At 44.5% G+C, this 23,761-nt stretch overlaps 1 long non-coding RNA gene across 1 annotated transcript in view; it reads left to right on the forward strand.

Moving 5' to 3' along the window:
* The window catches only part of LOC122793538, a 290,317-nt gene that overhangs the window by 117,111 nt on the left and 149,445 nt on the right, over positions 1 to 23,761 (forward strand). The window lies entirely within an intron of this gene.

Here is a 23,761-nt window from a genome sequence, read left to right on the forward strand (position 1 = left end):
CTCCCAGAAAACCAGATAGATATTACGGGGTTCCTGACTCTCACAAGTTCCTTTTTAAAGATCCTACTGTGGATCCTGAGACCATTTCACAGGGAACCAAGGGCATAAAGGCTACTTCTGCCAAAAATCCTACCCCCTCTGACAGAGATTCCAGGGCGCTGGATAGATGGGGTAAGACGGTATACACTTCTGCAACCTTGGCCATTAGGGACTTAAATTGCCAGTTTCATATGTTAAAGTATCAACAGCATATTATTGGATTGCTTAAACAGAAAATGATGTTGATTCCTGACTGTGCTGAAAATAAGGATTTACAGGATTTAATGCATTCTGCTGAACAAGTTGGAAAACATACTTTGCAATGTGGTTTTGATTCACTAGAGGCTTCTTGCAGGGCTACTGTTACTGGGTCTGTACTTAGAAGGCATGCTTGGCTTAAGGAGCAATCTTTGCCAGATCATGTTAAAGCTAAATTGTTGGATACTCCCTTAAACCAGGACCGCCTGTTTGGCAACAAAGCGGAGGAAGTACTTAAAAAGATGGAGGAAAAAGCTAAATCTATGCAAAGTGTTAAAGATTTCCTGCAAGTGCAGCCTCCAAGATTTAGTAGGCATTGGCCCTCTCAGACTTGGTCCTTTCCTGCCTCTTCCAGGCCTTCTCAGTCCAAAACCAGAACCAGCAGACCACTCAGGCTTCATTCCCAAGGCACGCACAGGACTAAGAAGTAGGGGGGCTCCCACTTCCAAGGCAGGGAGTAGTAAGACCCCCCCCCCATGGTAAACTGTCTCAATGACTTAACTTTAAAACTTCCAAGCCCTTCTCAACCGACTGCCCCTTTAAGGGAAAGATTGCACTGCAGGTAAAAAACTGGGAACTCATTACCCAGGACAAATGGGTTTTAAATAGTTTCTCAAGGATACAGATTCCATTTCCACACTTTACCAACCCCAAACAGTTGTCCCAGATCTACCCCTAAAATCAGTGGGCAGAGGCTCAAAAGCAAGTTCTCTCACTCTTAAGTATTAGGGCTATTCAAACTGTCCCAGAAGAGGAAAGGGGACAAGGTTTCTACTCAAGACTTTTTCTGGTGCCCAGAAAAGACAACTCCTGGCGTCCTATCCTGGATCACTCTATCCTAAACACTTTTTTGGTGATCCCAAAATTCAAGATGCTAACTCTTCACCAGTTGCTTCCTATGCTAGGCAAGGATGCCTGGTTGGCAACACTGGATTTAAAGGAAGCCTACCTGCACATCCCAATCGGGGAATCTTGCAGAAGATACATATGCTTCAAAGCAGGCTTCATGCGCTGTCAGTTCTCTGCACTGCCTTTTGGCTTATCTACTGCGCCCAGGGTATTCACAAAGTGCCTAGCTTCAGTCATTGCACTTTGCAGGCAAAGAAATATTCAAATATACCCATACCTGGACGATTGTCTAATTCAGTCAGAAAGCCAGGACATACTATTGAATCGTCTGGCATTTGTACAAAAAGTGCTAACTTCTTTAGGGTACACCATAAACGAAAATAAATCACATCTGGTACCCTGTCAACAAATTGTATTCCTGGGAGCAAGCTTGAACACAACTTCCCAGATGGCTTTCCTCACGCCAGAGAAACACGTTCATTTGACAGTTTACTTCAAACTAATGGCCACAAAGACCCTGCTATCTGCAAGACAAATACTGCAAGCCTTGGGGTTCATGGCCTCCTGCATTCTCCTAATTCCATATGCAAGACTGCTTATGAGGCAACCCTAACAACAGACACATCAGACTATGCATGAGGGGCTCACTTAGCAGGGAGGTGCATTCAGGGCAAATGGAACCAAAGTCAAATGCAATCAAAAAGAAATGTTAGCTGTACAGAATGCTCTGACAGCCTTCAAGGGACCACATTCTTCCAGGACAGTTAATGGTGAAGACGGACAACATCACTGTTATGTGGTACATAAACAAGCAGGGGGGAACCCGCTCATACCCTCTCTGCAGACTAGCCATGGCTCTGTGGAACACAGCCTTGAGCTATCAAGTGCACCTATAGGCTCAATTCCTTCCAGGAAAGCTAAATACACTGGTAGATGATCTAAGCAGAAATCTCATGGACCCACATGAGTTGAAACTGGAACCAAAGACACATTCATCATGTTGATAAACAGATGAGGGAGCCCAGAGATAGACCTGTTTGCCTCCCCCCAGAACTACCACTTGGTCAAATTCTGCACAAGGACTCCCCACAAACAAGCTTGGAAAGTGGATGCCCTGTCCTTCACCTGGAAAAATCTATTAGTTTATGCCTTTCCTCCTCTGCCTCTCGTCTCCATAGTATTACTAAAGATCAAACAGGACAAACCCAGGACAGTACTGATTGCACCAGACTGGCCACACCAGCACTGGTACCCCCTCTTGCGCAATGTGTCACTGCTGGCATCATGGCACCTGCCTCAAACCCCTACCCTGCTGTCCCAGCAGAAGGCCAGATTCTGCACCCTCAGATTCTAAACCCTGAACCTGGCAGCCTGGCTAATTACCGGATCTCTCTGTTACCATTCCTCAGTAAAGTGTTGGATGTCATTCTGGAGGCAAGGAGGCCTAGAACTAGAAAATCTTATGCTGAAAAATGGAAAAGATTCTGTTCCTGGAACCAAACTCCGGGGATGAGCACAGCAACTCCCAATTTACCTCAGATTCTTCAATACTTAACTGAGATGCTTCACAAGGGCCCTTCTTTTTCCTTCATCAAAATTCATGCCTCAGCCATTTCAACTCATTACAACACAGAACCACCCCTCTTCTCTCATTCACTGCTCAAGCAGATCCTCAGAGGGGCCAAAAACTTCAGACCACCCAGGAGAGCCCCTACTCCAGCCTAGGACCTTAAGTTTGTATTGGAAAAACTTACTGTACCTCCTTTTGAGCCAACTGCAAATGCAGAGTTGAAGTTCCTTTCTTGGAAGATAGCCTTCCTTTTAGCCATCACTTCAGCAAGAAGAGTGTCTGAATTACAGGTCCTTATGGCAGTGGAGCCTTTCATCATCTTTCATGCGGACAATGTGTCCCTCAGGACCAATCCCTCCTTCATGCCCAAGGTAGTATCCATTGTGGCTCTTAATCAGTCCATTCATTTGCCAACCTTCTTTTCTAATCCACAAAACAAAGGAGAACGGATACTGCACTCCTTAGATGTGCACAGACAACTTAGATTTTACTTGGACAGGACTAAACCTCTCATGAAATCAGAACAGCTGCTGGTGGCATTTGCTGCAGGGGCAGAGGGGAAGGCCATTTCAAAGCAAACCATTTCTAAATGGATAGGCCATTGCATTTATTTCTGCTATAAGCACCATGGAAAACCTGTCCCACAAGGGATAAGACCACATTCAACCAGGGCTGCATCTACCTCTACAGCCTTTCTCAGAGGTGTCCCTACCAGGGACATCCTAGAAGCTGCTACCTGGAGTTTTGTACATACTTTCACCAAACATTACCATTTACCAATTTTCTCTTAATCCAGAGCTGGTTTTGCCACTGCAGTCTTTCAGGGCCTTATAGCTGGTCCTAATGCTATCTAAATTCCTCCTCCCATCCTTAGCTTTGGGAATCTACCCAAATGTGACTGCAACAGCGAATCACTAAGAACATAGTACAGTTGTGCACACTTGCCATTAAAGTAGATGTTAGAGTGTATTCACTGTTGCAGTCCTGGTTACCCTCCCTCCAGCCCCCTGACTTCTTTTGGCTATACCTCCATTCCTTTTTTTTTACTATGCTTAAAAGCTTTTTGGTGTATTTGTTTTTTTTGTTGGAGGTATAACCTTGTATATGTATTTAATTGCTTCCCATTAGGGGGGTACCTGACATCTGGGGCAAGAAAAACTGATGTAATGGCGTCGGCTGCATGCTTTATACCCCTGACTACCTGACATCATGGAAGATGAGACAGCGACTGACGCAGAACCCAAGACTTTGATAATCAGGCCGACTGAGGTCTACTGCAAGCAGATAACCCAAATGTGATGACTGCAACAGTGAATACACTCTAACATCTACATTTATGGTAAGTGTACACAACTGTACTTTATGTACTCACCCTAACATTCCATCAGAGTAGTTATGCTTCATTTTCTGCAACCGTCCCGCCCTCCTTCCCCGAACCTGTTCTAGGTTAGTGATGTTATTGAGTTGCTGATAGTTTGGATAGTGGCAAACTTGATCTGTGGGAAGGTAGATGTGAAGGATTATGGGTAAGGGGTGGAGCTTGGAGCAGATGCTTGAAAAGTTGCCGGCTTGGATCTGATATGGATTCGAATACCCACAGGTTGCAGAAAATTAAGTATAACTACTCGGATGGAAACGTTATGGTGAGTGCATAACTTCTTTTTTTAGGTTCTGATAAGGCATCTACTTGACATCCATTTTGTTATGGTACAAATGCAATGCCTTCATTTAATATAACCAGTTCACCTTGAGACAACTCGTAGTCTGATATGTTACGTGTTAGAGTGGATGGCATAATCCCCCTGCTGTTGTTATGTTGTGTATTGTTTGACAGAGATGTCTGTGCCTTTGCCTCTTTCCCCTCCTTAGCTTGTTGTGGATTGCTATCCTGTCAATGGAGTGTTAATTTTTCTCTGGTAACAGTAAGTGGACAGGTTGTGAGGGGGAATGAAAATCCTCCAAGCTAGCAATAGAAACCATAGGAGATTGTGGAAAATCTTGCTGATGTCTTACCTCAGTCTCATCCATCTCAGCTAGGCTTTCTGTTCTCTTTAGTTCCATATAAGGGTGCTGACTTGCGCTATTGTTTGCTACACCAACTTGTACCTCCAGTGGCTGGAATCTGTAATACATCAGTCTGTAACATAATGCCCTGCTGCTTTGGCCATGGAAAATGATGTTCTTCATCTCACATTGCTGCAGTCCTTACATATGGGTAGTCCGCTGTCCTCTGTCGGCCCGAATACCAAAGTATTAGGCTGACGTCGGTCATGGGCGCTCAGATCTGACATCAGAGCGTCAGGGTATAAAAGCACATGACCGACGTCATATCCTCAGTCTTTTTTGCCGCATGGTCCGATGCAGAAGCAGCGTTGCAAGTGCCGTTCGGCGTTCTGAAATTTTCGTATTCTGAGTTTCAGACCGAAACCAAGTTGGGCTAAGTACCCGTTGGGAATATTTTGTTTTTCTTGCCTCAGTTAATTCGGATGTCAGAAAAAGTGAATAATTGTATTTCTTGTGGGAAACAGATACCGCATAGGGATTATCACTCTCTTTGCATTCCTTGTTTGGGACGGACCACGGCGTCGGTGTCGGTTTTGTGCTAGGTTTAATAAGCACACTATAAAAGAAGGTTAGATTGTGCTAGGTTAGTCTTTGGTAAGCGGTGTAATTATAATATGCCGTCGGATCCTCCGCCCGCTTCCAAGAAGCGCAAAGACAAATCCTTGAAACCTAGACAGGTTGATTCGTCCGTTCGGACGCCGGTCCTAGAAACTACAGTGGAGCAGGTGGATCCGCTGAAGTTTCTGTTGAGTCTCAGGGGAAACTTTGATTTTGCAGGATGTGGCCTCACAGGAGTCAGGTCAAGCTGAAGGGGCCTCTCAGGTTACTGTTCTCCCTTCTATGCCTACGGTGGTTAGGCCTTCTGCTACTATTTCTAAGACTTCTTCTAAGGGCAGGTCTGTTTTGCCTTCCTGTGGTGTCCCTCCAGGTACTTCAGGGTCTGTGCCTAAAAAGCACATGCTTAAAATGGCAGAAGATTTGATTACTTTAATTAGAGGTTCTATACCCCCTCCTGATAAGAGGCCCAGGGTGGAGCCAGAGTTGGAAAGTTTGGATCAGGCCTCAGATGACTCAGACTCTTCTGCTGTAGATATTCAAGATTTTCCCCCTTATTCGGATTCTGATGCAGAGGATTCCTCTCCTTCTGCTTCTCCTCCAGAGGATTTTTCATTTTCAGAAACTCTGCATTCCATGAGGGAGCATTTTTGGTGGGAAGGACAGGATTTCTCTGATTCACGGAAGAGGCTTAGGGAATTCTTGTTTTTACCACAGCATAGACCCTTGGCTATACCTCCTGTTTTGGATGTTGTTCAAGATGTTTTCTCGGAGGCTTCCCTTAATCCAGATTCTTTGCCTCCTGCGCCAGTTAAACCGGTCAGGTATTACAGGGTGCCTGAGGCTCATAAATATTTGTATAAGAGTCCTAGGGCGGACCCAGAAACTATTAGTCAGGGGCCTAAGGGTGTTAGAGCTTCTGTTGTAAAGAATCCGGTTCCTCCTAGATAAGGAAGCTAGAGCTTTGGATAGATGAGGTAAGAAGGTGTATACCTCTTCTACTTTAGCAATGAGGGCTTTGAATTGCCAGTTTCATATGTTGAAATATCAGAATTTCCTCCTTTCTCAGCTAAAATCTAAAGTGGATGCTTTGGCAGAGGGCATAGAGTGTAAAGAATTGCAGGATTTAGTACATGTCTCTGAACAGGTGGGTAAGCATTCTTTGCAGTGTGGTTTTGATGCTGTACAGGCCTCTTCTAGGGTGGCTGCCACTGGTTCAGTTCTTCGTAGGCACGCCTGGCTTAAGGATCAGAATTTGTCGAGCATGTTAAAACTAGAATTCTGGATGCCTTTACAGTCTGAAGTTTTGTTTGGTCCTCCTGTGGAGTCAGTTTTGAAGAAAATGGAAGACAAGGCTAAGTCCATGCAGACTGTTAAAGATTTTTTGCAGGTGCAACCTCCAAAGTTTAGTAGAAATTGGCCTACTAAGGGGTGGGCCTACCCTTCTTCTGATTCTCAGTCTAGGGGTAGATCTAGGCGTGGCAGGGCAGAGCTCACAGTACATTCAGGCCTAGAACTTGGAGTTCACCTGCACAATCTGCAGGTGAGGGCAGGGGCCAGTCCTTTCGTAAACAGGCCCAATGACCTGCATTTTCAGCTGCCAGATTCTTCTTCCTGGCAGCTCCTTTGGGAGGAAAATTAGCACTCTTCAAGCAAAACTGGCTTTTAGTCACCCAGGACAAATGGGTATTGGACATTATAAACCGAGGCTACAAGTTCTATTTCCATACATTGCCTCCTTTCAAAGGCATGCCAGACGTTCCTCCTCGGCAAAGGATAGAGGCTCACAAGCAGATTTCTTTACTTCTTCAAATAGGAGCTATACAGCCAGTTCCTCTGTCAGAAGTGGGACTAGGATTTTATTCTCGCCTGTTTCTAGTACCAAAGAAAGGGAACACGTGGAGACCAATTTTGGATTTATCTATCCTCAACACTTATCTGGACATTCCAAAGTTCAAAATGCTGACTTTACAACAGCTTTTACCTCTGTTGGGAAAAGATCACTGGATGGTAACTCTGGATCTCAAAGAGGCTTATCTTCATGTTCCTATCAGGCCCAGTTGCAGGAGGTACCTGCGTTTTCGGGCTGGAAATTTACATGATCAGTTCTCTGCATTGCCCTTTGGCTTATCTACTGCGCCCAGAGTATTCACAAAGGTTCTGGCTCCAGTGATAGCCTTTTTCAGGTTAAGAGGAATACAGCTTTATCCTTATTTGGACAATTGCCTGATTATTGCACAACACAAAGACGAACTTCTGCATCATCTACAGTATGTGATGGTAGTGTTAAGATGCCTAGGGTATTCTGTGAACGAAACAAAGTCCAGTCTAGTACCCTCTCAGGACATGTGCTTTCTGGGTGTGAGACTGAATACAGCTTCCCAGATGGCCTTTTTGACCCCGGACAAACAAAGAAGTCTTTCTCTTTATTTCCATCAAATGTCTCTACAGTCCAGGCTGACTGCAAGGACAGTCCTTCAAGCCTTGGGGTTCATGGCATCTTGTATTCTGGTGCTTCCCAATGCCAAACTGCATATGAGGAAGCTTCTATGGTATCTCAAAAATGTATGGACACAACACTGCCAAGATCTAGACACTGTCATTCAGATAATACCTTGCATTCAGAAAGAATTTTTGTGGTGGGCTCAGGAATGTCACCTAAACAAGGGACTCTATGTGACCCGACCAGAGGCGAGTCAGATTCTAACGACAGATGCCTCGGACAAGGCTTGGGAGCACACCTCAATGGAAAATGGGTGCAAGACACGTGGCCTGTCAGACTTCAACATTTGCATATCAACTTGAAGGAGATGTTAGCAGTCCAATTTGCATTGATGGCTTTCAAGGATTTACTTCACCCAGGACAGGTGTTGATTCAAACAGACAACACTACTGTCATGTGGTACATCAACAAGCAAGGAGGAACCCATTCGTACCCTCTTTGCAGGCAAGCGATGATTTTGTGGGAGACTGCTCTCAGTTTACACCTCAATCTTCAGGCAAGGTTTCTACCAGGAGCACAGAACTCCTTAGCGGATGTGTTGAGCAGACAAATTGTGGATCCCCACGAGTGGAAACTGGATCCTCATGTGTTTCAAAAGTTGACAGTGTTATGGGGGACTCCAGACATAGATCTGTTCGCTTCTCCACTGAATTACCAGTTGCCAAAGTTTTGCACAAAAAGGTTTCATCCCACAGCTTGGAAGGTGGATGCTCTATCATTCAGTTGGAGCAATCTTCATGTCTATGCCTTTCCACCTCTGCCTCTCATTCCCAAGGTACTCCTGAAGGCCGGAATAGACAAGCCATCCATGATTCTGATAGCGCCGGATTGGCCTCGACAGCACTGGTACCCACTACTGAGGAGTTTGGTACGGGACCCTCCATGGCCTCTGCCTTTGATTCCACATCTTTTGTCTCAGGAGGGCAATCACTTCCTCAATGTCAAGATTCAGTCTCTGCATCTCACAGCTTGGCATATTCTGTTTTAGACCCTGGAGGGTCTCAGCTTCCACAACAAGTTTTGAATGTTATTTTGGAGGCCAGAAGGCCTAGTACAAGGAAAGTTTACGCTGATAAATGGAGGAGATTTTTTCTTTGGAGCGAAGCGAAGGACTTTGATGTTTCCAAGCCTGATTTAAGTGTTTCTCTTCAATATCTTACTGAGTTATTGGACAAGGGTTTGTCTTTCTCCTCGATAAAGGTTCATGCTGCAGCCATTTCTGCTCACTATGACTGTGACCCTCCTTTATTTTCCCATCCTTTGTTTAAGCAATTTCTTAGAGGGGCAAAGAACATAAGACCCCCTAGAGCTCCTACTCCTGCTTGGGATCTCAATTTTGTGTTGGAAAAGCTTACTCTACAACCTTTTGAGCCTGCAGCTACTGCCGAGTTAAAGTATTTATCATGGAAGACTGCTTTTTTGTTGGCCATTACCTCTGCAAGAAGGGTTTCTGAATTATAGGCCCTTATGGCAGTGGAACCTTTCCTGATTTTTCATAAGGATAGGGTATCTTTGCGTACTAATCCTTCCTTTATGCCTAAAGTGGTTTCTAGTGTGGCCTTGAACCAAACTATTCATTTGCCTACTTTTTATGCAAACCCCCAAAATAAAGGGGAGAAGATTTTGCATACTTTGGATATTCATAGGCAGTTACGTTATTATTTGAGCAGAACCAAGGGGTTCAGGCAGTCTCAGCAGTTGTTTGTTTCTTTTGCTTTGGGTTCTCAGGGAAAACCTGTTTCAAAACAAACTATTTCTAAATGGATTGGATTTCTTTCTGCTATTCCCATCATGGTAAGGAGATTCCGGCTGGAATCAGACCTCATTCCACTAGAGCTACTGCCACTTCTACTGCCTTTCTAAGGGGGGTAGCTACAAAAGATATTTTGGAAGCAGCCACTTGGAGTTCAGTGCATACTTTTTCCAAGCATTACCACCTTCCTCTTTATTCTAAGTCTAGGGCTGGATTTGCCACTGCAATTTTACAGGGCATTTTAGCAGCCCCTAATGCTTTATGATTTTGCCATCCTCCCTTTACCTCTGCTTTGGGATTCTACCCATATGTAAGGACTGCAGCAATGTGAGATGAAGAACATAGTACAGTTTTGTACCTACCATAAATGTAGATGTTCGAAGATCCACATTGCTGCAGTCCAATTTACCCTCCCTCCTTCCCCTCTGTAGTTTGGCATGGTTATATGGCTTGGGTGATGGTTGTTGTTGGGCATGTTTTTGGGAGGTATCCTGTTTTTGGGCTGTGGCCTTTCTTTTTAGGGCCTTCTGACATCTGGGGCAAGAACAGACTGAGGATATGACGTCGGTCATGCACTTTTATACCCTGACGCTCTGATGTCAGATCTGAGCGCCCATGACCGACGTCAGCCTAATACTTTGGTATTCGGGCCGACCGAGGACAGCGGACTACCCATATGTAAGGACTGCAGCAATGTGGATCTTCAAACATCTACATTTATGGTAGGTACAAAACTGTACTTTTCCTTTTTTAAAATCGTTACGGTCTCTCAGCAGCTTGGATTTCTTAGTAACAATTAAACACTGTTCAAAGATGGTAATCCTGGACACCATGTCTTGATTATTCTAAAATCTAACATAATTTGGTGTGTCCATAAATGTCTTTCCACATCATTGTTGCAGAATTCTTTTCCTAAGGGATCCCCTGCCAAGGATAGTTCTGTGTCTTGCCAGTATACAAAAGCCTTTAATGCTTGTAGGCATTGTACATCACACACATGCTGCACGCACAAGACCTGGAACATAAAGGTGACATATGGATACACTCAGAACTACTTAGTCACAATCTGCATAGCATTGTTGAATGTCTGTCTTGAACGCCTTTCTGCTGTATTGGGTACTGAGCCTTATTTTCAAATAAGTGCCCCATTGGGGTTTCTTCTCTTTCCTCTATTTTTGGTGGTTATTGTGTTCATGTCCTGCAGAAATGGAAAATGTCAATGTGGGGGGCAGATTCCCCATAAAGATCATCACGACCAGTGTCCTGTCTGTTTTGGTGCTTCCCATGATCATACGCAGTGCTCTACCAGGTGTTTGCACCTAAGACCCTATGTACTCCTCTCTCCTCCTTATCCGTATACCTGGAAAATCAAGTCTTAAGTTGTGGGCTGAAGATGCTATGGTGGAATCCTACCGTCCTGAAGGAGCTCTACCAGGTGTTTGCACCTAAGACCCTATGTACTCCTCTCTCCTCCTTATCCGTATACCTGGAAAATCAAGTCTTAAGTTCTTGGCTGAAGATGCTATGGTGGAATCCTACCGTACTGAAGGACAGCTGTCTGCCAAGAAGAAGACCAAAAAAGTTAGGACTGATTCAGCTGCTGTCCAGTCTCCCCTGGACATCTCTCTCGAGGCTGGTGAAAGCCCAAAGGATTGTCTGGTGGTTGCTGGGGATTTGTCTGCCACAACCCTGTTAGTCAGGCATGTATCTGGCTTCTCGCTTGTCCTTGGAGGCTTTTTAAATATTTATACCTGACATTGAGGGGGAACCTCAGCTGATTATATCTGAAGGACTGAGGGGGAGTCCTCAGATCTTGAGGAGGATATTCCTACCTCCATTACTGAGTCTCACTGGGGTCTGACCCTCCAAGGGTGTTTCATGCAGACATCCTGCAGAAAAAGAAACAAAAAATAAAGCACATTTCCCTTGTTAAGGATCCTCAGTGTGAATCGCAGGATTTCACTTGGGGTTTATTTAATGCTTTGATGGCCTTGAAGCCTCCTCAAGGGGTCTCTGTGCCTGCTCCTCTCTAGTCTTCCACTTCACTCAAGAAGACCTGGACTCTGGGGAAGGATCTACTATGGCTTACCCTTCCAAAACCTCTTCCCCCTTTTACTACAGATAAAAGGAAGTGGACTCCATAAGTCCAGATTCCCCCTGAAGGAACTCTTCTTTGGGGACACCTTTTTCAGTATGATGGATTATTTTAAGTAGGATTTGTTGTCATGTTTCTGAGGTTCAGAAAAGATATTATGAGCGCCTTCAGCTGAAGTCTTCCAAGCCATCTGCTGTCCCCTCTTGCTGCCCTTCTTGATACTTTCTCGGCAGCATCTGTAGTACCTGATTGTCATCCCTCTGTACCCAAGAAGCCAGATAGTTTCTATAAAGTGCCTGAAGAAATTAAATTTCTTTGTAAATGCCCTTCTGCTGACCCTTTGTCACTCTCCTGTGACAAGCCTTTAAAGTTACTGCCCTCTACTAAGCTGTTTTTTTCTGATAAAGATAGTAGAGCTATAGAAAGGCTGGGCAAATAAAGTTTACACTGCTGCCACTTTATCCTTTAGGGCCATTAAGTACCGGACTCCTATGACCAGGCATGTTTTGGCTGCCCTTTCTCAGGTTTCTAAGGTGGTTTCTGACCTAGCTGACTTTGGGGAAGGCTTTGGCTCTTTCTCTGCTAGGGTCTAGTTCTTAATTTGCCCACCCCTCAATCAAATGCAACTGATGCCTTTTCCAGAGCTGCTGCCTTTGGCTCTGTTATGAGACGTTATTCCTGGCTTTGACTTCAGGCTCTGCCTGATGAGATTAAGGCCAAACTTTTGGATGCTCTTTTGGATAATAAAAATATTTTCGGGTCTGCTGCTGCTGAGCCTTTCAAGTCAATGCAAAGCCTTATTCCTACTGTTCCCAAATTTTAAAGGAATTATCCCTCCAAGTCTGCAATTGTCTTTAGGCAATTTCACCTTTGTCCCAAGGGCATGAAAGGCTCTAAGCATATGACTCCTGCTTGATCTACTGAGACTCCTACAACTCAGAAACCTGCTTTCCAGGACAACCTGAGTTCTGTTTGACAGTTTGCTTCCTCCTTTCCTCAGCCAGGTTCCCTTGACCCTCCACCTTTCACAATCTCTTCCAAATTGGCTTTGAATTACTTCAGACTCTTGCATTCTGTCAGTTATTCATTAGGGATATTTCATGGTCTGGAAGTCCCTTCCTCCCTTTTCAGGCATTCTTCAGCCTTCTCTGGAACAGCTTTCTCTTCTTCCAGAGGTTCTTCTCTCTGTCTTAGGTCAGGGCACCATTCAAGCTGTGCCTCCTGCCCAGGAAGGGAAGAGAATTTATTCCAGGATGTTTTTTGGTCCCACTAAAGGAGGGCACATGGAGACCAACTTTGGATATTTCCAGGCTGAACACCTTTAAGATTCATTCCTTTTGGATGCTATCTCTGCAGACGTTATTTCCTCTTCTTCTACTCCAGGCCTTTACAATATCTCTGGATCTCAAGGATGCATATTTTCACATCCCCATCCATCCTCTCTTCAGGAAATGTTTGTTTCTCTGTCTCTTCCTTGCATATTCCCTGCTTTATCCTTTGGCCTCTCTATTCTAGTCACTAAATTCCTTGCTCCTGTTATTGCTTTTTGCAGGGTTTGAGGAATTCAGATCTTTCCCTATCTAGACTATCTTTTTCAAGCCCCCCTTCCCCCTCCCCAACTCTCTGATTCAGGATCTCAAGTTCACTACTTCTATCTGGAGTTCACCACTTCCATCTGGAGTTCACAGTAAACATCCAAAGGTTAGTTCTGACGTCTTCCTTGATCGTATTTTCCTCATTTGCAGACCACTTTCAGTTTTCTTGATGGCATCTCTGCCTGCCCCAAATTCTCTGTCTCTGAGTGCCTTTTTCCAGTCCCTTCTTCCTCTAGCATTTGTCTCCACCAGGGAGTTTCTCGGGGCTTTCAAGTATATGGGTTCCACAATTCCCATGCTCCCTCTCACCAGACTCCATATGAGAAAGCTTCACTGGTGCCTCAAGTCAGTGCAGCTCCAGTATTGCCACCCTTTGGACTTCCTGGTACCTTTTCATCCGTGTCTGAAGCTCGAGCTTCAGTGGTGGATTCTTCAACATTTGCTCATCCTGGGGCTTCCTTTTTAAGCTCCATTTCCAACTTGGGAGCTTTTTACTGATATGTCAGACAGGGTGTCGGGTGCCTCTTGTGGCCCCCTCAGGGTTAATGGTCTCTGGCCTCCTTATCAGATTGCATCACTGTAAAGAAAATGAGGGCTTTGCTTATGGCTGTTCAGGCTTTTCACTCCTCCTTTCATTCCAAGCCCCTCAAAGTTTTCACAGACAACACCACAGTCATGTGGTATGTCCACAAACAAGGGGGCACAAGGTCTATCCATTCTGCAGTCCAGTTCTTCAAGTATCGGATCTAGCTATCCAGTATCAAGTAAATCTTCATTCAGTTTACATTCCCTCAGAGCACAATCTTGTGCCAGACTTCTTATGCAGGTCCAGTACTCAAGCTCACAAATGGATGCTTCACAAAGATATGTTCCTGGACATTGTCCATTGGTGGGATATTCCTCAGATCTTTTTGCCTTCTCGAACAGAATAGAGGATGCTGCTTGCTTCAGAGTCCCAAGTCCTCTGACTTGGAAAGTGGACTCCCTATCTTTTCCTTGGAAGGGGATGTTTCCCCTTCCTCTATTACCATGAGTCTTGCAAACGATTAAGCAGGACTCTCCCAAAATTTTGATAGTAACTCTCTTTTGGCCCCAACAGCATTTCCCCCCTTCTTTCTCACTTGGCCAGGGGCAATCACCATAAGATACCTCTCTGGTGCATCTTCTCACACAGGACAAGGGATCTCTTATCTACCCTCACTTGTCTTGATAAGGTTTTGATCCCTTTCAGGTACCACTTTTCTGAGGACATGCTTTGGGTTTTGCAGGAGGCCGGGCAACCAACTACCAGGAGATTATATGTGTCCAAATTGAAGTGATTTTCTTTATGGTGCCTCTCTCACCATCAGGATTCCCTATTTTTGGAGGTTCCTCTGGTTCTCTCACATTTGTGTAATTTGCTCCATGCTGGGTTGGTATATTCTTCAGTTAAAGCCCACTTGTAAGCAATCTATGCTAGTCTGCTGTTGACTCCTCCTCTGGCCTCTAGATTGGAAGTCAAGTAATTTCTTAAAGGCATCCTTCATATCAGGCCTTCCAGGGAGCCTTATTCCACCTTCCTGGCACCTCAGTTTTGTACTTAAAATTCCCTCAGGCTCGCTTTGAGCCTGCTTCTTTAGCTTCCTTATGCATTGTATTTGGAAGACTCTTGGCTCTCACTTCAACCAAGAGGGTGTCTGAACTTCAGGCTCTCATAGCTGTTCATCCTATCTTAGTTTTCTACAGAAACTGGGTGTCTCTTTGTACTAATCCTCCATTTATGCTCAAGGCAGTCAGTGACAGGTCTCTTATTCAGTCTAGTCATCTTCCTTCCTTTTTTCCTTCTCCACAGTCTGCTAGTGAGAAGGCTGTTCACACCTTGAATTTGTATAGACAGCTCAGATATTTGGACAACACTCAAGTTATTAGCAAATTTGAGCAGCTTTTTGTTTCTCTTCATTCCAGGACTTTGGCTGTTTCTAAGTAAACCATTACCTCCTGGATTTCTAAGGCCATTTCTTTGTTATTTTTTTCCATAGAAAATGTCTTTCATCTTCAGTAAAGGCACATTCTACTAGGGCAGTTGCCTCCTCTGGTGCCTTTTCCAAGGGTCTGGATACCAATTCCATTCTTGAGGCTGCTGCTTGGTCCTCTGTACTTACTTTTCAGTAAGCATTACAAGTTGGATGTCATTTCCACGGCCAAAGCAGGTTTTGCCAGGGTTGTCCTGTATGCGTTTGTAGAGGGTTGTTCTGCGCCTTCCTCTTCCCAGGCTTCCTCTTGAGCTGTTTTACTCTCCCTTTGGTAATGAATACTGCAACAGTGATATGAAAGGATATAGTACAGTTGTTTAAAATCTTACCATAACAGTAGATCTCCTTCTCTTCACTGCTGCAGTATTCGCTCTCTTCCTCCTACCCCCTCTGGTTTACCTCTTGCCTTCCTGGCTGAGGGGTTCTTTATCTTATTATTTTTTTCCCCTCCTGGATGCACTTGTTCTCCTTGTCCCTAAGGGCATTCTGTTCCTCCTGGACCTTTTTCAGTTCTGAATGTGTGCATCCATACATAATCTTTATGCCCTACTCCTTGCACAGTGGTGCATGTGTGATGTGTGATGCCTGTAAGCACGAAAAGCTTTGGTATTTGGCTAGATGTAGGATTGTCCTTGGCAAGAGTTCCCTTTGGTAAAGAATACTGCAACCGTGAAGAGAGGGACGTCTTCTGTTATGGTAATATTTTACAAACTGCACTTTCTCTTATTTTAATTATTAATTTCACTCAGCATTTCCTCTGCAATATTAACAAAAAAGCATTGATTTCATGTACTGGAAGCTTGGCTGTAAATTAAGCATCTGCCACTTTCTCAGATCAGGATATTTATTTTTTTTAAATCCAAAGCCCCGTAGGTATAACACCTTCATGCAAATATGCCTAAACACTAAATCTTTGCCACTGTAATTTTTTCTGTTGTTCTTTTATAGCTTATGTTCTAAAGTTGTAATATCCTAAGTAAAAAAATAAAATAAGAAATTGTCTTTAAATGCATTGTAGAAAAAATAAAGGAAGATATATGGGAGAGAAGTAATAGGGATAGGCTAATGTTAAAGTATTGCAGAAGAAGAATTGCATAGAAACAAGCATAGGAGCAACTGCAGCGTGCTAAAGAAAAAATAAGGGAATATTTGGACAGTGTACTTGAGTTTAGCATGGTTGCTCTTAAGCAACTGCTTTTTTATAAAAATCATTTGCATTCTAAGACTTAGCATAGTGACTTAGGCAACAGAAAATAAAAAGAACTGTGGACAAACTTGTACCTGTAACAAGAAAAATAACTAGAGATACTGTAGGGGTATTAGATATTTTGGACATTGAATAGAAATCTATGTAAAACAGAGGAAAGGAAAGACAAGAAAAAGGTACATGCGATTTTTTTATGGTAGACTTAGTTTTGCCAAGGTTATATGCAAATGAAGATCAACAGGTAACTAAGATGGCAAGAAATATAATAAAAAAGCAGTGACACATAGTGAGGGAGGTCTTCAGGAACAGTTGGTATACCAGCTAAAGTTTGGAAGTTAGGAGGGGAAAGAGTGATCTGGAAGGCTGTTCAACAATATTTTAAATGGAGGTAGTGATGCCGAGTACCAGCTTTATGGAAGAGAGGTAGTAGTATTACCAAAAGAGGTAGTGATGGCGAGTACCAGCTTTATGGAAGAGAGGTGGTAGTATTACCAAAAGAAGGTAAAGACCCTTCAGATGTGATTTCATATAGAACCGTATGCTCATTGTTCCCACTGCTTCTTTGGCATTTTGGGTTATCTGTCAAGGTAACCCATTTCTGGCCAACTTTCAAAAGCTCAGACTCTCCTCCCTGTCTCTCCTTGTGACAATTGATTGGCTGTCCATATCCTGAGAGGAAAGCCTACAGCTACCACAGGAAGTGAGTATTCAGTCTTTTTATACCATCCAAAGAAGAAATTCTTCTGACTCGTCATAAGATCCCATGCTGATTTCTCTGGCTTACTGTTCAGATGAACCCCATTTGGGCCCCCTTTCCTCACCTTTTATTATTAGATGTATTTTATTTTTATATTTATGTTTATTTAATATGTAAATATTTTATTTCTGCCAGAGTTTACAAGGATTCCTGTGGGAATTTCTTCTTGTAGTACTCTATTTCTATCTTTGACAAATGCATTTTACTGTTTTCTGAGGAATCTTTCAGCATTTCTCTCAGTGCATTGCTTATGTGTGCTGTTAGACACTAGAGTCGTGCCTTTACTGTTGTTGCTATGCTTTATTTTTATCTTTTTACAGGAAAATTTTGCAGAACTTTGATTTTTCAGCATTTATAGATGTACTGTATGTTATGATTCTGCTCTGTGTGTTTTTAATGTCTGATCACGGTTTTATTTGACTGTGCTATGGAGATTTTATTCTCTCTGGTGAGAAAATATCATTTAAATTTCTATAAAGCATTATTTTATGGCAGTTTAACATGGTTATAGTTTGTGAAGTGAATTTTTAAGACTGGTTTGGCGCATTGATTTGATGTTTGGACTTTGAATCCTGGAAATTCTTTACTTTTGTCAGTTGTAAAACAACTCTGAACACGTTTCAAAACTGTTTTTGTTATAATACCAGTTTGGCAGAATTTAGCTGTGTGAGATCATACTTATTTCTAAAAACTTTTAATGTTTATTATGATACATTATTCAGCACTGTCAGTATATTGTTCTGGTTGGTGTTCTCTCCCCTGACTTGATGGAGCCTAACTCTGGTCCAGTTGTACCTAAACAAGAAAAAATAAAATGAAAATATGTCATGGTTATGGATTCTGTCATCTCAGCCCACAGGCCACTTACGTTTTGCCCTGGTTCCCACTACTGTAGCTTTGCCAGCCACTGTGAAATGGGTATTGGAGACATCCTCCAGGACTGTTCCAGTACCTGGCACAGGTATTGGAGAATCAAACCTCTTACCATGCACTACTCCTACACCTAAAGACCTCTTTCCAGACATAATACTGTGCCCCTAGATATCTAGTAGTAGAGTTCACAAGAAAAATAAACAGAAGCTTCATCATACAGCTGATAATCTTAGTGTACCGGTTTATAAGCTGATGTGGTTTTCTCGTCTAAGAATGCTCTGCAGACATGTAATTCTGATGGTTGTGTTTCCATAAATATCTCTAGTGCTAGATTGGCTGAAGACATTTCTGTTTCAGAGAATGATGAGGAATGTGATGAAGACAGTGGTGATTTCCTCATTGACACTGAATCCAGTCACACAGATTCTTTGGAAAGGTGAACCTGAGCCTTATGTCCAAACAAGTGATCTGATATTGTTAATCCTTGTTCATTCCTTACGCCTGGGTTATCTGTTCCGACCTCAGAGCCGGCCATCAGCCACAAACTCTCGAGCTAAGCTCTTACCCACAATCCCCCTCTCCCTGTTACCTCAAAGTTTGTTTGCCGCATCACCATTCAGTCGTGTCAAGCCACTTCTCTTGAGCTAAGTAAAACTTTTTTGATAATGCATTATCATTTTGCAGTTTTCTCAGTTCTAATTTTGTTTATCTCTTACCCTGTCGCATCTGGCAACTCTATTTTGTTTTTTTTTTCTCTTTTTTTCTAGCCCTTCTTCTTACCGTGAGGTATCTCCTTTACCATTGTTGGTAAAGTCTTTCCTGCTTTACCTTCGGGTATTTCTTGTACCATTGTTGGTACCTTTTCCTTCCTTTCCTTTCTTCCTCCTATCATGGCAGAGAAAAAAGGTGGTCCAGGATTTAAATGATGTGTGGAATGTGGGCATAAATTGCCTATTTTAGATGCACATGCGTTGTGTTTACTGTTTGGGTGTGCCTCACTTAACTGTTGACCCGCCTTGCGGGATTTGTGCTAATTTTTCTAACAGGACTTTGGTGGAAAGGAAAAATAAACTGATTTTAAAGGGACTTCTTAAATCTTCCTTTTCAGAGGCTATTTCTGGGTCGGAGACTTCAACCCCTCCTAGTTCCCATAAGAAAAGAGATGAACATAAGAAGGCCAAGTCTCTCCCGTCATCCTCTGCTGGGGACAACCAGGAACCGAGACCTAAGAGGGCCAAATTTTCTAGTTCGGATTTGACTTCCTCTGCCCTAAGGCTTTCAGTGACTAGAGCTTTGGCACCAAAGCCTTCGGCACCGAGTTTTGTGCCCTACTGCTCATCGGAACCTAGGGGGCCCCTCAGTTCAGACTTCCTTACCGGCACCAATGTTTTCCTCGATGCAGACCTTTTCAGTGTCGATGACTGTCCCGACGCCCGCTCCTGCTTTGACTCTGACAATTTTCACAGCACCGACTATTCTCTCAGTGCCGACCACCTCATTTTCCGCACAGACTCTTTTGGCACCTACCATAGTGCCAACTACCACTTCGGCACCGACCTCGTCAGTGTAGAACTTGCTTTCGGCACCGATGTTCTCCTTGGTGCAGACACCAGTAGTACAAGCCTTAACGGCTCCGTTGTTTTTGGTGCAGATGCCTATTTTAGCACCGTCCAAAGACCCCTTTGTGGGCACTGAGTTTCCTGCATCCTTGGATAGACCTGACTCCCCTTCAGTTATGTCTATGAGATCCACTAGAAGCCTCTCGGAACATGATGTGGTGCGTCTTGTGGATCAATTGCTTTTGGCCAGAGGTATCCTACCCTCCAGGAACTACTCTTCCTTTGGAGATGAACACCTTTCTCCAAAGACTCCTACTTATTCTCCTCCTTCGTTGCCTTTGAAGCCCCCCTGCTGTAGCACAGACTTCCCTCACTTCAGCTCCTTTCATGGACCTCACTAAGGAGTCGCAGTCACCTTTGTGGCAGGAGAGACTTGTCACTCCAGTCACTGCTCTGGATGCCAGCTGTGATGTACGTTCTCCTGTTTTTCACAGCCATCCAGGGACTCCGAGTTGGCGGGCTGATTTGCTTGAGTGAGGTGTGACCTCCTCAGGTGGACCAGCCTTCTAACTCATGGAGAAGGCTATTGCATAGGCCCCTTTTGCACTGTCTTCCCCAGATTCTCCCCCAAGGAGGTTCATTGCAAGGGTTTGTGTAAGAGGAAGCACGTGGACTCCCCAGAAGAGTCCCTCACGGAAGACCCAGACTTTGATGATGAGGAAGGGTCCCCTCCGTCACCCTCTGAGGGTATCCTTTGGAGATATCCTCGAAATGCTTAAGCAGAGAGATGATTGGCAGCCCTCTAACCCAACCTCTGAAGAGTCTCTGTTCCTGCAGGCCTTTCGTGCCTGGCCCCCTACCTCTTGGGTTACTCCACCTACCGACGACCTTGTCTGGCTCGTCATGCAGCATGCATGGAAGGCTCCTGATGCCGTTGATGCCATTCCCCGCAGACCAGACAAAATCATTTCCCCTCCAGATAGTGAGCCTCAATGGTCCAAAGGTCTTCCTATAGATGCCTTGGTGGTGGTGGCGGCCGCAACAAAGAAGGATCTGGCGGAAGAAAGCCAGACTGTCCACCTGCCCAACAAAGAGTCCCGGGTGCTGGACAGGTTAGTGAAGCGTACTTTTGCATCAGCGACCTTTGCAGTCTGGTCCCCGAATTATATGGCACATTTTACCAGGCTTCAAAGAGACTTAATTTCTGAGCTCTCTGAAACTTTGGCCGGAGCTGTGTCTGATGAGGTCCGGGACAAAGTGGCCTCACAGTTAGCCTCCCTTGAATCGATTTCTAACTCCTCCATGTGCCTGATTGCTCATGCATCAGAAGGAGCAGCTAGAGCAGCAGGTGCAGGCATAGTCATGAGACGGCATGCCTGGATGCGCTTGTGTGATTTTACGGAACCTTTCAAGGCTTCCTTTCTGAATGCTCCCATTGAAGCCTCTTCGTTATTTGGACCCAAGGTTAAAGACACACTGGCTAGGTGTGAACAGGATGGTAAGACCCTTTCTGCTGTGGGTGTCCGCCATTCTTCCCCTCAACGGGCTTTCTCTAGAAACCGGAAGATGTGGCACAAAAAGTCTCAGGGTTCTTTCCGTGACACACGAGCCGAGTTTTCCCCTAGAGCCAGAGGGGGAAATTCATATGGAAGACGCCCCTTTCGGGGCAGAGGAGGTCCGCGTAACCAGGGTTCCAGATATTCTTTCTCTGGCCAGTCCTACCAGCTCTCCTGAAGAGCGGTCCAACTGCTTTCCTCTGGAAGCGGTTGGGGGTTGTTCCTCTTTGTACCCTTCTGCCTGGCTAACCATTACTACCGATTCTTGGGTACGAGAGATAATAACCAGAGGTTATCATATTCCCTTTGATCTTTGTCCCTCCCCCCTAAGGAGCTTACCCGACGTTCCACCCAGTCAAAGGGTAGAAGCAGCATTAGAGATTTCAAAGCTGCTAAGAAAGAGTCATCCAAATAGTCCCACCAGACCAGATAGGATCCGGATTCTACCCAAGATTATTTTTAGTGCCAAAAAAGTCCGGGGACTGGAGACCGATTTTGCATCTCTGTGTGCTAATGAAGTCGTAGAAGTACAGAAATTCCAGATTGTCACAGTACAGTATATCCTCCCACTCTTGGAGGCAGACGATTGGATGTGCTCTATAGATCTTCAGGATGCGTACTACCACATAAAGGTGGACAGACCATCAAGAATATTCCTTTGCTTCCGTGCGGGAGCCAGTCATTGCCAGTTCCGAGTACTGCCCTTCGGACTCTCTACAGCCCCAGAGTGTTCACCAAGTGCATAGCAGTTGTCACAGTTCACCTGTTACTGCAAGGATTCTGGGAGTTTCCATACCTAGATGACTGGCTTATCACCGCCCCCACCAGAAATCTATTGGAAAAAGCCTTGGCATACTCTCTTCACACTGCAGAAAGGCTAAGTATAACTATAAACTGGCAAAAATCCAACATATCCCCATCCCAATCCATAGAATTCATTGGGGTCCTGTTGGATACAAAGAACTGCATGGCATCGATTCCAGAGCACAGAATCTTAAAGATAAAACAACAACTCATACCCATCCTGTTAAGGGATAGGTCGACAGCACATTCTGTTCTCCAGCTGTTGGGTTCCATGGCAGCTTCTATCACCATTGTCCCACTCGCGAGGTTTCACATGAGGCTTTTGCCATGGTTACTACTCACCCAGTAGTACCCTTTTCAGTTTCCTCTCTCATCCCAGATTCGGTTGACTTAGAGATGCAAACAAGACTTGATTTGGTGGATGTTACAGAACTCGTCACAGTGGTCTTGCTCCTTCACACCCCAACAGTCCAAAGCCACAGTGACCATGGACGCCTCCCTGATGGGGTGGGGGTGGGGGGGGCTTTTTCAGGGGAAGTCAGTCCAAGGCACGTGGTCAGACCTAGAGACTCATCTGCATATAAATGTCCTAGAATTGAGGGTGGTGCTTCTAGCGTTGCAAGCATTTCATCCCCTCCCGTCAGGGACTATTGCAATACAATTGGACAACATGGCTGTAGTCTGGTACATCAACAAACAAGGCAGAACCAAATCCTACCCATTTTGTCGAGAGGCCATGAGGATATGGCAATTGGGCGATGGCTACAAACCACTTTCTTTTAGCAACGCACATTCCCGGGAGTTCCAACGTGATAGCAGATAGATTGAGCAGGTGCATTCTGCAACCACATGAGTCGTCTCTGAATCCTCTTATAGTGGCGGAGATTTTCAACTGCTGGTGTCTCCCTTGCTGCGACCTTTGCTGCATTTAGTTGGTTGGGGATGCAAAATTACTTTGCCTTGATTCCCCCTCGGGGACAGTCAACCAGGGATGCTCTAGTCCATGATTGGCTCTCATGTCTGCTTTATGCCTTTCCCCCTCTCCTTCTCATTCCCCAGTTCCTGAAGAAAGCCTGCCAGTTGAAGAGCAAGATAATCCTCATAGCGCCATATTGGCCTTGGCAAATTTGGTTCCCCTTCTTATGGCCTCACCTGCTAGATCAGCCATGGATTCTTGATCCAACTCCGGATTTGATCAACCATCCGCAGAACCTGATTCACCCCAACCTGAACAGCCTGAAGCTCACAGCTTGGCTCCTCCACTTCCAGTGATTGCCAGGCTGATTGATCTTTCTTCCCCAGTACGTGACATTCTTATCGCATCTCATAAGTCTTCCACCAGAACTACTTATCTCAGCAAGTGGAAAAGTTTTACCATTTAGCTGAAGGAAAAACAGATAGACCCTTTTTCAGCACCAGTGCCAGTTGTATTGGAGTGCCTGTCCAGTTTATTCCAATCTGGCCTATCTGCCTCTACCATTCGAGTTCATTTGGCTGCGATATTTAATTTTCACGATGGTGTCCATGACTCTTCTCTTATGTCACACAAATTATGCAAGACTTTTCTAAAAGGCATAAATCATTTGAAACCCCCCTTTTAGAGAACCTAGCCAGCCATGGGATCTGTCTTTAGTCCTGCAAGCTTTGACTACGTCTCCTTTTGAACCAGCTTTTTCATGCAACCTCAAGTTTCTTTCTTGGAAAACTTTGTT

The sequence above is a fragment of the Protopterus annectens genome, chromosome 2.part0 (assembly GCF_019279795.1).
Source record: "Protopterus annectens isolate FY-2018-M chromosome 2.part0, PAN1.0, whole genome shotgun sequence".
Taxonomy (NCBI): Eukaryota; Metazoa; Chordata; order Ceratodontiformes; family Protopteridae; genus Protopterus; species Protopterus annectens.